The sequence below is a fragment of the Limanda limanda genome, chromosome 16, assembly GCF_963576545.1.
Source record: "Limanda limanda chromosome 16, fLimLim1.1, whole genome shotgun sequence".
Classification (NCBI taxonomy): domain Eukaryota; kingdom Metazoa; phylum Chordata; class Actinopteri; order Pleuronectiformes; family Pleuronectidae; genus Limanda; species Limanda limanda.
Genome location: NC_083651.1, coordinates 13764293 through 13778651, shown reverse-complemented (window position 1 = coordinate 13778651; position 14359 = coordinate 13764293).

Sequence of the window (14359 nt, the reverse complement as noted above, 5' to 3'; positions counted from 1 at the left end):
TCATGTGTGTGTGTGAGACAAAAGAAGTGTGAGGGCAGCAGAGAGGGGGAGTAAGAGGGAGAACGTCTGTGTGATGAATGCAGATTGTCGGCCCTTAAATCTGGAGCTAGCACAGTACCAATAAGGGCTGGCAGACATGACTCATCCACTGTCCATGCTGGAGCACGTGTGTGTGTGTGTTCTCTTAAATAATTGTCCATACATTGATTGTATTCTCTTTCTGCACTACTTGCATTTATATCAATCTCTATATCAAATTTTGTTGTCAAAGACATTTCATAAAGATAAAATGTGTAACATTTCTTTATTAAAGGTTGAATGTGTAGAATTTAGTGACATCTAGTGGTGAAGTAACATGTTTCAGCTGAAAACCCCTCACCCTAGTTTGTCCAGTCTGGGCTACTGTTTAAAACATGGCGGCCTCAATAGAGAGGACATGCTCCCAATGTAAATATAAAGTATGTTATGGTTTTGTGCATCTCTGCTATAAATCCCTGTGTAATAATGTAATAACAATGGAAATTCACACTGCTAGCCAGTTAGCTGTTTTTCCCTTCATTTGTTTCTATTGGTCATAATGGATCACATGGATTCTTTGCAGTTTGTTGCGTAACGCAAATAAAACTTGAAGACATTTATTGCACATGATTTGAACCTGAGTCACCTCACCAACTCACATGATCCCACACGTTATCAAACCATGTTCTTTGTTTTTGTCTAGATTCAGAGACGCCTAGCGGCCAAAGTTAAATATTGTACGTTAAACAATTTTTATAGACTTCAATTTAAGAATTTATTTTAAACAAATCAAAATAATCTAAGGAAAGATTCAGGAACAGTTTTCCAGGATTGTCTTCAATGCTTTAAGTCGGATTCTTTACCGTTTCCACAAGTGATAACAATGAGCTTAAACTAATACTGGCTACACAATTTCTTCATGTACTTTTTTTAGTTGTTCAGTTCTTTTTGCAATCAGAAGGGAAGAGGACAGAGGTGTTTGCTGGACTGGACCATGTGACAATCACAGGAGAGTGGAGTGAGAGGTGAGAGACAGGTGACATCATCCAACTGTGTGCATGTTCATTCGCAAAACTTGTGTCAGATCCACAACCTTCACACCTCCCACACTCATGTGTCAGCAAGATGGAACACTTATAGCGATTCTGTCACTTTTTCTCTTTCATCCCCTGTTTGCTTTACTCCTGACTGGAAGATGTATGCTCTTCATTCACATCCTCTCCTCTTCAGTGTTCACTCTTTCCTCATTTCTAATGCCACATCTCTCCTCGCTTCTCTCCCCTCTTCTCCCACACAGCTGACCCCGTGCAACTCCTCTCATATTAATTTTCCCTTAAGCTCTCGCTCACATTCAACCCTTCCTCAGTCCTCCTCTTCCTACAGTTCTCTCTCTCTCTCGCCATCCCTGCTTTCATCCGCATGACGTCAGAAGGGAAAAAGAGACAGCCCCTCTGATTGGTCAGAGGAGACAACACCCTTAGCCGAGACTCACTGCCCTGAGTGGATGTTACATTCTGACGAGAGAAGCATGATTCAAGTCCGACTCAAGAGCAAGCGTTTGCACCAGCAAAGCTATGTTTGATATGATGTGTGTGTGTTGTGTGCATAATGTTGCCAATACATGCTTGTGTTTGTACGAGTGTGTATTTTGTGTTGATTCAATAACTTGAGTGTGGGCTTTGAAATATACAGTGATTGTCATTTGTATTAATTCATTTCTCTTTGTTTTGAGTTACCTAGAGTTTTACTTCCTGGTCCGGCAAAAGACCTGAGCTGAGGGCGGAGCCTGGTTTAATGCAGAGGCCAAGCAAGGGACCAAACCAAGAGGTCTGACATCATATGGGGGGTTAGGGGCTCTTTGCCTTCAGATTTAGATATGTGACTTTGATCTTTACCTCATGGCTCATTTATTTAGGACTGGTAATTGAGTTGACATCTTATTTTGTTAGCCTTATTCTGTGGAGAGTAATGTTTTGTTGACCATGTTTAAGGGCCCTATAACAGTGTGAAAATTAAATGAACTGAAATAAATCTACCTCCACCATAGCCCAACAATCCTGTTTTGAAACCACATTTTAATTCACTTGATCCAAATTTGTATCTGCACCAAATTAATTATTCTCTGAGAAATCAATGAAAATGTTTTCCAATGTTCTTTATCACTATATTAAAGAAAGTACATTTCTATTGAATTCTCTGACCTTCCGCCTGACCCAGATCTGCACCAACATTTAATGGGTTCCTCACCCCTCAACAAAATTTCACTGAAAAGGGTTCAGTTACTTTTGAGTAATCCTGCTTACAAATAAACAAATATACAAACCAACAAACAGAGGGTTGAAAACATAACTTCCTTTCCAGAGATAAATAAGTCAACGACTCCTCTGATATGATGAGTTTGAATATTAAAAAATAATAAATTATTGGTGTTTATTGCTTTTGTCCGGTTTCATTACTGATCCCTTTGTCTGCTCTACAACTGCACATGTAACCGACCACTGTAACTTGAATAAGAAATAAATGTGTTGCTGTTGTTGTCTGAGATTGATGACACAACCAAGTAAAAGTCCCCAGAGTCAGCTGATTGATTTTCAACCGAAGAGAAATGAATGGAAACCAAATGAAGCCCGGAAGGCAAAAAGAGTAATAATTCAAAAAATCTAAAACACTGCTTTGCAAAATAGTCAGCAATTATTGCATGATTATTCAAGCATCCATGCTTTGCCACAAATGGGATTTAGTGTATAGAATTAATGGTCCAGATCTCTGGTCTCACTGTATGTGAGTGTGAGCAGTGATTGCTCAAACAAATGTTAATTTCCCAGAGTGTTCAACTGGTCATTGGAATTGAGGGGGATTAGAGAATTGATGGAGATACCATCACACCATTCAACCTCCCACCCCGCCCATCACCACTTCTGCTCCGCCTCAGGGTTTTACACTCCTGATCGATTGGCTCACCCCATTTCCATTCCAGGAATCCCTCAGCGGCTTATCAACACAGCTCACTTTCCCAAGGACACTGCCTATTCCCATATCTATCATCCTGGATTCCTGGCCCGTATTCCCTGCATACAATCTGGATCCCTGTGTTCACTGAAGCCTGCAGCTTCAAAGCAAATGTTCCATTAAGGGGATCCAGCTGCTACACTGGTAAGGCAACATACAGAATTCAAATACGCGATCGACGATACGTTTTTTTGTTGGATTTCAATTAAATAATGCCTTGGCCCTTGCATTAGCTTATATGTACTGTCTTTTTCTTATAGCACAGTGTACAAACTGGATTAGAAAACGTCTTCCTGTGAAATCATAGTCACAACAATTTGATGCATGAAAACATGATTAAATACAGTTTGTTTGATTTCATGTTTGTCTTCATGCTGTCTTACCCTGATGTTACATAACTGATCGCCCAGTGCTCTCACAGTCTCTGCACAATCTCTTGCATGGGGAACAATTTCTCTCTCTGGGAAAAGACCAATCACACAGTGGGTTTAAGTATTATTACTCTAGTTCAAAGAGGAAAACAGTTTTAAAAGACTTTGTTTCCCGAAGCAGCAAATATAATGTTTTTGCATATATTTTTTAATTTAAAAATTCTCTAAAACATTTAACCAAAACAAAAAGTTTTTATGATAGTTAAGAAGTGATTATCAGATAGATAAAAAATCGATTCATGGTGGTTTTGATAAAAAGTGACTTAATGTGCTGGCAACAAAGCTGTTGATCTGCACCAAATCCATGGGCCTGCTTCCTCCAGATGGAAGGAGTGGGTCCCTGCGATCTCAGCTTCAGCCACAGTGTAAACAGCAGACGGCAAGATTTACAGAAATTTTAGGACAGAGACTGAAGCTCCCTTAATCCGGCGGAGAACTGAGGCCCAATGAATCACCAAGCATCTCACATGTCGACACCAATCTCTGGTGGATGTAGAGTACCTTGTTCTGACCCTTTTTCTCATCTCCACCTCGTAGTCCCCTATCCCATTGAATTCACTTTACATAAAAATAATGATTGTTCTCCTGCACATGCACAAAGCTGTTTCTATATCGCTTGATCTCCCTCATGTGATTTGAATTGTACAACAATTGCATATGCTGAGTTTCACAGCGACAACACATGGACGACCTTGGATGAACCACGTATTAGTGCAAAGCGTTGGTAAAGGCTACGTGTGTGAGCAAGGAAAATGAGCCTGGCGTCTCTAACTGCATTTGCCTCTCGCTAATCTGTGCTGTCAGAGAAAAATACCTCCTGATGAAAGGGATGTGTCTGCCCCGAGATCCAACAGGAAAGAGGGGGGGGGGGGAAGAATTGCGTCGTGCAGCCTTTGAAGAACCGGGAGTGAAGTCAAATCCTGGCAAACATGCAATCTGAGCTGCATCCAGTGCAGAGACCCAGTCACTTCTCACCCTGTAAGAGTGGTGTGTTCACAGGAATCTGACTGCACCTGGGAGAAGGCTAGAGGAAGGCCAGTGGTACCTCTGCTCCAACCCCCCCCCCGGTCTCTCCTCCCCTCTCCTCCTCCTCTGTGCTCGGAGCGTTAGTATGCTGAGCCATAGGACATCACCGAGCAGCCGCTGCCACTGTGTTGTAGCACAGCTCACAGGGCTAATCTAGTTCCCAGTTCCCTCCCTTCAATTTACGCCTTAATGTGTCATTTCTGTCATACTGCGTAACCGCCAGAACGATCTGATATGGAAATTGCTTAAACCAGCAACATATTCTATCAGCAAAAGTGACTTAATATGCTTTGTGAGTATTTTGTTGTCTTTTGAGTATTTGCAGCACATCTTTTTTTATCTAACATGCATTTATTTTAAAAATGTATGAGGATTTTTGGTCCATTTGCATGTGTTGTGTCTCCTGTGGTTTCTTAAATTGTCGGGGATTGAGCTTTAGGGCCACCATACATCTGTTCGTATGCTTCTCGGTTAAATACAGACATTTCTCTACATCTACTCACTCAATTGCCTGGAAATACTTTGCAGACAAAATCATGTAGTAGCAAATGTTAGCACGCTAACATACTAATTAAAAATTGGTGGGAAGCATTATCGCCGTGAACTTTAGCACTTTTAGCCTGTTAGCATGGTGACGTTTGAGTTTGGATCGAAGCACTGGGGATCACATGCACCCCCCTCACAGAGATGCTGTAGGGCTGTTAGAATGTAGCTCTGCCCTCAACCCTCCCTGTGTGCGTGTGAGCCTGGTTCTGTGGAGCAGCGTGCCGTTCTCTACCTAAACCCTTTGTTACTCCTGCGTCATCTTCCTCTTCACATGGACCGGCCGACCTCAGATGACTTTGCAGACACACTCTGCAGTCGACCAGTCACGTGCAAAATTTACTCCCCTTCTCCCTTTGGTGGCGTGCTCCACTTCGGATCACGGCACACATCTGGTGCATCTCCAGGAAATCTAAAATCCATGTCTGGGTGAGACAATCAGAGGAGTGCCATTCATTAGCAGGTGTTCGCAAGTTGCCTTTTTGGATGCGCCGTTGTAAATTTGGTTAACCTGGGTCCGTATTGAAGTGAGAAGATTGTGTCGCTATAAATTGTGTTACCCGCCAATTTGCAGCTCTGCTAACCGATCCCTAAAAGCTGCTTTGATGTGAGGGAGACAGCAAGTTGCAGCCGTCCACACTCATGACCTCTTTCCATCCTAAAGGGACTTCCACTTTTCTCACTGGGACACTGATTCCTTTTTCTCTAGCAGTCTTGATCTTCTCTGCAAGGCTCTGTAAATATCTGCCGCAGACAGAGCAAAGTTAAGGAAAAGGTCAAAAGCTATGATTTCAGCGCTGCTTGTACCTTCATTGTTCCACCTCAGCATATCATGATTTCATCGGCTGAGACTATAAGACAGCAGCAGCATTGACATGTCTTTAATTTTCAACCTGCATTCTTTCAACACCTTTCTATCAAGCATGTAAACAGTTGCTGTAACCATTAAACAGACCCCCTCAGCAATGATCCATGGAAGAACATCAATCCCTCTCGCTGTAGTCCTCGAGGCTCTGGAGCCGTGATGCATTGCACCACTGAGATACTCGATTTCAAGGAGGGAGACTATGGGAGGATAAATGATACGCCAAAACTATAGAGTTAAATCAATCAGCTCTAGAATATCGGCATCATCTGATTTGGCGAACTCCCATCATGCAGTGGGGGTAATTTATGGGGTCACGGCAGTTCACGGCTGTAGCTGCGGTGATACAGTGTAATCAAACCGGGGTCCGGAGAGCCGAGGGCCCGGGCAACATAAATCAAGCGGCGTGAACCGCAGCTATATTCTGCTGGATGGTGGGAGAACATAAAAGTGCACACTCCCAGACGCACAGGGGCACAAATAAACTGTAACTCATTTAACTAGGTATCATGCACTGTCATCAGGATGCACACACTCATAGATACAGAACAGCCTGCTCTCTGCTAATTCCTCCCATTAACAGTGACATTTAAAGATATCTCCCCAGTGCACAGCCGCCAGTGTAAAGTACCTTTTCATTAAGCTCTTATTGTGTGGGCCTCAGGGGTGAGGTGGGGAGGTGCCCGTGTGTGTGTGTGTGTGTGTGTGTGTGTGTGTGTGTGTGTGTGTGTGTGTGTGTGTGTGTGTGTCTGTGTGCGTGTGCGTGTGGGTGTGTGTGTGTGAGAAAGGGAAATAGCTTGAACCAGACAACAACTAAGAAGCAAGTGTGGAGATAGAGAGGGGAAGAGGCTGGGAGGCGGTGATATATTGTCCAGATTCACAGGTTCAACCTCTTGTCTTTAAATCACATGGCTCCCTGAGCAATGGCTATTACGCTGACTTGCTACAGGGTCATATGACTGGAAAGGGAGTGATACAGGGTGCCAGATACGTAAATCATTGCATGGATTTGTATGTGGGCCCATCCTCTCAATCATTCTCGTTCCCTTGACTCTTCTCCTATACAGTCTTTCGCCACACACTTTCCTCTTCCTGTCCCCTTTATTCCCACGCAGCCCTCAATGCTAGGAGGACTGAGAGTGTATGGGCAAATATGTCTGAAAATTGCATGCTGTGGTATAATTACTCCCTGACAACAGCTACTAGATGTGAATTCCTGTGTCTTTGATTGACGTACAAATTGTAGCATTGGTCAATCAACAGTGTATTTGTTGAAAGGTCTCAAATGGACAGATAATAGTACCTGTGGTTCTTTGGAAGTAATATTTGCTGTGAGTAATCTTATTAGTCTTTAAGTGTAACACACAGCGGCAGGATTTGTTGAGATAATGACCCCACTGACCTTCCACGCCTACTTCCATAACATGACGCACGACTGTCAAGACAATGATTACATATTGGTAAATGCCAGTGTTTCTACTTGATATCACAGGGAACCATATTCTATTGCGGTACATGTGCATCAGCATTCTTATAGAGCTTGAAAACGTTTTCCTCTGATATGCATTAAATTACCATAATACCATTCAAATTTTTTTTTTCTAATGATACATTCAAAGGTGCAGTGTGTAACTCTGATTTTGCGTTGGTCGCATCAACCGAAACGTGGCTCTTTCACTCTGAATAAGGTGGCGTCATGCATTGCTGAACTGCATTGTGGTTGTGGTGTTGTGTTTCTCAGGCTGTGTACGGCAGAAGTTGAGCAGAGCTTAAAGGGACAGTTCACACAAGGATTTTAAGCCAAATCCAATGCAATTGAAGTACCTGGTGACCACTTCTTCGAAAGTAAAAATAAAACAGCACTGCCTCTCAAAATCACATTTCAATCCTCGCCTTTATAAACAGTCCAAGGATAGGACAGGTTGGGGCTAGCTGGTTAGCATGCACAACATCAGAACTGTTATTGCTTCACATTGTGTTGATGATATTAGTTAATTTTTCATGTCTTTACATTTGTAAACGTGGGTGTGAACATCTATATTATGAAAGCACGACTGATCATCCTTATTTGTGATCTTTACATATCAGTTTATCAAAGGTCAACTCTCTAATTTTGAGAGAGGATTGATCTCTTTCTTAAACCTTCCCTTTTTGCACATTCACATACACATAATAAACCCACACTTGCATGCACAAACACACACACACTTATTAAATGAGAAATGAAAGATGGCCTTTCCATCCCCACAGGATAAAACAGTAACCTTTCATCTGGACCACAACCCTGTCTGTTTCTATTGGCGACCGGAGTCCACATGTCCTGGTGTATCAGCTCAGTCAGGAGTGATCTCCCAAAACAACTCAAACAATCGCTTATTACTGGTTTGACTGACCTTCACAAAGTGACTGAGCTTGCTCTAAATTTAGTGAATTTGTTCTTTAAGTGGATGACTTAACCAACTTAACCAACAAGACTGTGTATGAATTAAAATTTCCTGCAGTTTACCCCACCTCTGCAAACCACTCGTCTTCACTCAGACAATGTGGCTGCATTTTTCAAGGACGGCGACTTCTATCCCTTTGCATAGACGGGATTCTCCACAGGCCAAATTGAACACATTGTAATTACAGCATGTCCTTGATATTGCACTCTTTCAAACAGGGCTCGCTGCTGACACTGTTACATGGTTGCGTCTCCTTCAAATAGAAAATGTCCTTCACAGAGATAAGACATATTTTGGTTTTATCCTGCTGTAAAGAGCTCGCACAAGGTAGCTGTTATAATTTCCTAATTTCCTTCTTATTTAGCTTCATACTTCTCTCATACTCACATGTGTTCAGTTAATAAGAGAGAAAGCATATTTTTATGAGTGTTGAGGTATTTCTCCAACTTTAACTCTGAAATGGTAAAATTCCAAACAAGGAATTTCAAAGACTAAAACTGGCACTTTCACTTATTTCAAGTGTGTGTGTGTGTGTGTGTGTGTGTGTGTGTGTGTGTGTGTGTGTGTGTGTGTGTGTGTGTGTGTGTGTGTGTGTGTGTGTGTGTGTGTGTTAGTCAGATAGATGAATTGCACTAATACGCCACTTGAAGACTGCTTGATTTAGCGGCTCTGGCAAGTGATGTTACCACTGTGGAGGCTGCTGGAGAGTCTGGAGAGCCAAAGAAAGCCTTCTCTGAAAGTCATCGTTTCATCTTTATTTTTGGCACAATGGCCAAATGTGCTAATTATCCATCTTCACCATCAGAGGAGGTTGAGCAAAGACCAGTAGATTAATGATGGCTTAGATATCACCGTTCACTCTCGAAAAAGATGCTAAGAATATGACGGAGGAATTCTAGGGAAACTGGTGATCAGCTTTCTCAGTGTCCAACGTATCATGGTGAACACATATTAAACATGGTGAGGAGCGTACACAGAGCATTAGCCCAGTGACGGAGTCTCCATCATCTGATGGCAATGAGGAAACTATCTCATCAACTTTATTACTTTACTGAATGGCTCTATTCAAAGCCTTAGTCTCCAAATCCTCAGGCCTTCACAGCCTCATGTGTGTGCAGAGACTTATACAGTATGTGCAGGTTAATTAGAGTGATTTATATCATCACAGCTTTGACAGAAGGTTTATTTGCAAGGGAAATGAGATAAATGTAGCTTGTATTAAATGTCTGCCTGCTCACCACAGGGGGTCCACTAATTGTCTGAGACATGCAGCAATTTCTAACTCATGTATTCCTGGCACACACAGAGAGTAGGCCACACTTCTTGTTGTATGCAGGTGCCTCAGGAGCTAGAGTCTGTATCTGTGATTGTGAGCCACTTACTGTCCCCATGGTGCTGCTACGCTGCACCGCCGCAATGATAATAATTATTATTATTACGATTATTAGTGGTAGTTTTCGTATTAGCAGGGAGATGCTGAGGATTATTATCATATATATTTTCCATGCTTCATATGAAACTTTTGCGCTTCTCTTTTATCATCTGTTTGTTTGTTTATTTTGACAGGGACAGTGCATATTAATAGACATTTCTGTAAATATGCCAGATTTAGCCAGAAGGTTAGTTTCCATCTGCAGTCCTTGGCCAGATGTAACAATAGGCTCCCTAAAAAGCAAATAAGCAAATAACAGAAAGAGTTTTAAAAAAGAACATAGAAAAGCAACAGATAAAACATTAATTATAACCACATACAAGTATTCAGTAGTTCAAGCATTAAAATACATGAAGCATGCAGGACAAACAAGAGTCAGCATCAAACAAACACAAATTGAAAAGGTAGACTAGGACTTATAGAGGACATCTATATGTGTTAGACATCGAGGCAGTAGCCCACCAAAGCAGACAGTACATGCACAACAAACTAACAAAAAGTCGACATGACAATAGTACATGAAGCAGCACAGGAGAGACATAGAACGAGCTACAAAAAGCATACAAACAAGCAAGCATACAAAGTAAGTTGCAGGACAAATTCACAGACACGCTGACACAAGGAGGCAAGAGCAGGCGGGTCAAGTTTAGTGCTGGCAGATCATATTATCAAACAGCCACTGTTTCAGATTAGAACTAAATGACCGATATCTGTTTAGGTCTCTGATACATGTTGGGATGTTATTCCATTCACGTGAGGCTGCAACAGAGAAGGTTGACTGACTAAAGGTACTTTTCCTAAATGGAATAATCATGCTCTCTCTCACTCTCATTCTCTCTCTCCTCTCTTCCTCTCTGATTCAATTAATTATTATTACTAATTATATTTGCTTTATTAGTATAAGCCTCAAAATAGTAAATACAATTCATTAATTTTGAGAAGAAAAAATACACATACTAGAATAGAAAAATGACAGCTGTCCACCAATAACCAACTTCTGTTCTGTTTCCTCCTGTTTTTGGTTTTGTTTAGATTTCTTTTTGCACTTTGCTACTGTCACCAAGTCCTTGATCATGGGGGAAATGTGGTGAAGGAAGTCCTTAAACATTATAGCTCAGTAATTAAATACTTGAACTCTTGTAAACCTGAAAAACTTGAACTCAAAAAGTAAGAGTACAACATTGATCTTTCTACTTAAGTGAAAAGTAAGTTGTTGCTTTTAAAATACAATCAAAGTATTAAAAGTAAAAATTCTTGCTCAGAATACCCTATTCCCTAACGCAACAAGGGAAAAATCATATTAATTATGGCTAAGTCTCAGCGGTGGCCTCCTCCACCAAAATCGTTTTAGGTATTTCTTCTTTACCAGTGATGCTGCTGCTGCAGGAGGTGGGGTCTTATGTTATCTACCTAGATTGTATCAGTGGAATAATTCCATTTTGGTTATTGATTAAAAAATATTGTATTTTTTTTTATTGTATATTGTAATAGAGTAGTAGTGTAGAAAGTACATGTATTAGTTGATATATGTAGTGCAGTAAATGTGGAAAGTAGCTGAAAATAACTTATGTAAGTAATGTAAAGATACATGAATGTACTTAAGAGCAGTAACAAGGTAAATGTACTTTGTTACATCCCACCACTGAGAGTATGGTCTACACCTGCATGACATGATAGGCGCCCTGAGATGACTCGGCCTATTTCACTTACCTGATGAGACCATCACGGTACAATGTTCCGCCTCATTACACCTCGTTGACTGACACTTGGTCACAGCTTCAACAGCTCCCACTGTTGCTGTTTTGTACAGTTGCTGCACTCTGACTCAAAGCAACGCTCTGTCTCCAAGGTGACAACACATTTACATTGTAGCCATGGACACCACATCCCTCACCTTGTGCATGCCGTTCAGTGACTTGCAAATCAAAGAGGAGTCACTCATTATGATGTCAAGGCGAGCTCGACGACGTCCTTCCACAAACCCAGCAGAAATGCAAATACAGCAACTCTCGTACATGGGGAGATAATGTCATAACGGAGGTGGACTTATGGAATAATCCACGTGTATCAATAGCTTGGCTTCTGCAAAAGAGTGCAATTTCTCATTTTATCAGTGGGAAAGATGGGTGCCATGTAGAGTTGCACACCGCTGCTCTGGTGTCCCAAGGAGGCCACTGGGTGCATGGCATGAGGTGAATGATAAGCATGTCCCTTGGCCTGATGATATGATATTCCCAGCCAGGTCATTGGAGTCACTGCCTGTCCTATTGCAGCTCAGGCTTTGTATTATTGAGCCCGGGCCCTCCAGCTGTTAAGAGTGCTATATTTCAAATAATAGAGTTGTGAGATAGGGGAGGGGAGCAACAGAGAGTGTGCCTGTATTAGAGGTTGTGTGTGATCGGTGTGTGTGTGTGTGTGTGTGTGTGTGTTTGTCATGATATGTGTGTGTAATAGATTTTGACTCAAATGTCAAAGGTAAGTGAGTCGTAGGTGAGAAAGAGTGAACTTGCCAGCTGTCAGTCTTACAAGCTGAAGCCGTCAGAATACAGCACTTCCATTAACCTACAGAGACAAGTGTACGTGTGTGTGTGTGTGTGTTTGTGTGAGTGTGTGTGTGTGTGTGTAATTGTGTGCATCCCCATGTCTCTGCCACCTATACTGCTCCACAGATGCACCATTCCTTTTTACAACAGTCTGCATAATACTAAGGTTCATAAACATGGATATTGTCTTAAACTCTATATTCGAGTTGAAAAATATCACCATTTCCTGCCTTGATGATTTGTTCAAAGAAACAATTTTCCACTTTTTAAAATGAATTTCATGAAGTAGAAGTTTTACCAATGAATATTTCAAAAATGCAACATCTGCAAAAATGTCAAACATTTTCTTTTGCTTCATGTTCTGATACAAGCAGCCGTGCTGCATCACCTCTCGGCTGATGCCTGTTGGCAGCTGTGATTGTGAAGAAGCAGGGGCTCGGAAAGGTTTTCATCAACGTCAAATATACACATACGGATAAATATCAGGTTGCAAGGTTTCCTGGTTGATTGTTGGCAGGCCAACCACAGTAAAGCCTATAGATTATCCACCTCTCTGTTTGCCCACCTGCGGTATATGTGCAGTCACCATACAGTATACAATGTTAATGTCATTATGGGTCATAACCACATCCTCCAACCCTGACTCTATCCATGCTGCATGCTCAATGCTCATTATTGCAGTGTCGGTATTTCTGCCTCGGCAATGACTAATACAGAAATACACATTGCTTTCATGTATTTCAGCCGTTTACTGACATAGTCGGTTTCATCCAACAGATTCGATTGGCACTCTCCATCCAAGGGTTCTGATGCTGACTTAGAAGCTGCGGAATCAAATCAACGAGCCTCAAGGACGGAGCTGAATGGCCAACAGCTGTTCTAGTCTGCACTTAATCTGTCTGTGTCCTCCAAGGTCACACTGAGAGCAAGATGTTAAATGCAGAGATACCAATGACCACTCATGACGGATGGGGAAAACGTCAACATGTAATATTCAATGTGAAGAGCTTCATTTTTTCCGTGGCACATGTTTGTTTTCCGATTGTTTTCATAGATGATTGGAGGTTAAATTAGTGCCACCTCTTATCAGTCAAGTCAAATTGATTAAATTTCACCTTTGTTTATTTTTTGTTGAGCTCACAACTGTACAAGCAGATGTCAGGGACTGCAGGTTGAGTTATTTTTACAGCCGAGCGCGAAGTGAGATGAGCGCTGTGAGCGGGCTGACACGCTTTCTGCTCTTACTGTTCTTTCATCGAGGGACATTTCTCTCGGCACCCTACCTGTCAGCAGCCGAGGTTGTTACAGCTGTAACATCTCCAATCTGACCCACTTCTGTAGGCTGTCAGATGGGTCGTGATCGTGGTGGCAGCTGATCCCCGGCTATGATTACAACAAGACTGCTTGATATACCACACGCCTACACACATACTCCACCATTACTGACATAACGCCTCAATTCAGATGTCATCGCTGCTCCCTTCATCTCTATAAGACATATTCTTATGTATAAATACTTTAAACATTGACAGACTTTTCCAACATGTTACAGATTGTCTCTTTTAATCAATGTTTAAAAATACTGTTATTTTGTTGATGCCTGTTGATGCCAGTTACAGGCAGCATTTATTTCTCTTCTGTCCGTCCTGGGAGAAGGATCCCTCACATGAAGCTCTCTGTGAGGTTTCTTAATTTGTTTCCCCTGTTAATAGGTTTTTCCTAACTGTTGAGGGTTAAGATCATAGGATGTTGCACCTTGTTAAACCCTATGAGACAAATTGTGATACGTGAATATGAGCTGTCCAAATAAAATTGATCAAGATAAAGATCAAGAATACAATAAAATGATTTCTAATATCAATATTGACTCTCAATTGTTTGCACTATTCCAGTTTGCACTGCTCTCATCCTATCCACCATGTGACTTATGACGTCATACTGTGTATTTTACTATGTCATACTGTGTACTATGTATCGAGTACTAATTATGCTGCATAATATATGTTATGTGTATACACCATGGATCAGAGAAAAGCGGCCTTTCAATC